Source organism: Chrysochloris asiatica, unplaced genomic scaffold (genome assembly GCF_000296735.1).
Source record: "Chrysochloris asiatica unplaced genomic scaffold, ChrAsi1.0 scaffold00396, whole genome shotgun sequence".
In the NCBI taxonomy this organism is placed as follows: Eukaryota; Metazoa; Chordata; class Mammalia; order Afrosoricida; family Chrysochloridae; genus Chrysochloris; species Chrysochloris asiatica.
Window position 1 is genome coordinate 1,277,036 of NW_006408914.1, and position 1,078 is coordinate 1,278,113.

The window sequence follows — 1,078 nt, forward strand, 5'->3', positions numbered from 1 at the left end:
GATGATTTCCACATTCTGTTGGATCACCTCTCTTTGGAATGGGTACAAATATGGATTACAACCTTGGAAATCTTATACAGAGTCACAATTAGTTAGAAATGACTCAACAGCAATTGGTTTGGTTATAATGCATATAAATAGTTTGAAGTTAAAATAACAAATTGCTATTACTCCTTGGTAATGACATTCAGAAAAAGCAGTATAGTTGAATGAGACCAGCCATCTCTATATAAAATTCATTATAAGTGATATATAGTAATTTGTGACTGATGAGAATAATTTGTCCCCCAATTTTTCAAAGGGTATCAATGTAAATGTAATATAATGTTAAATGAGAAAGATCTTACAAACAATGCTAGGTTAATAACAGATGTGATTGGATGTGTTCTTTCATAGAGTTTGAATATTTTTAACTGAAGAGATATTTTGTTATTGTTGTGGTTAACTGCCTTTCAGTTAGTTTCTACACATAACAACTCTTATACGGTTTCCAAGAAGCAGCTGGTGGATTTGAACTTCTAACCTTGTGGTTCACAGTCTGGTGCTGATCCTACAGTACCATACCAGGAATCCAATATATATTTTGTTGCTGTTATTGTTAAGTGCCGTCGAGTTGATTTAAACCCATAATGACCCTATACAGGGTTTCCAAGGAGCAGTTTAGGTAATGGTTATTGTTGCTAGTTGCCATCAAGTAGGTTCTGACTCATATTGATCCTGTATGTTCAAACTGCATATGATTTATTGTATTGAAGGAGAATATTAAAAATACCATGGTCTGTCAAAAGAACAAGCAAATCCATGTTGGAAGAAGTACAGCCAGTATGCTTCTTGGAAGCCAGGATGGCCAAACTTTGTCTCCCATACTCTGGACACATTATCAGGAGGGACCAGTTCCTGGAAAAGGACATCATGCTTGGTAAAGTAGAGGGGCAGCAAAAAAGAGGAAGACACCTACGAAATATATTTGCACAGTGGCAGTAGCAATGATTATGAGGTTGATGCAGAACTGGGCAGTGTTTCATTCTGTTCATTAGGGTTGTTATAAGTTGGTATCAACTTGATGACCCCTAACAAT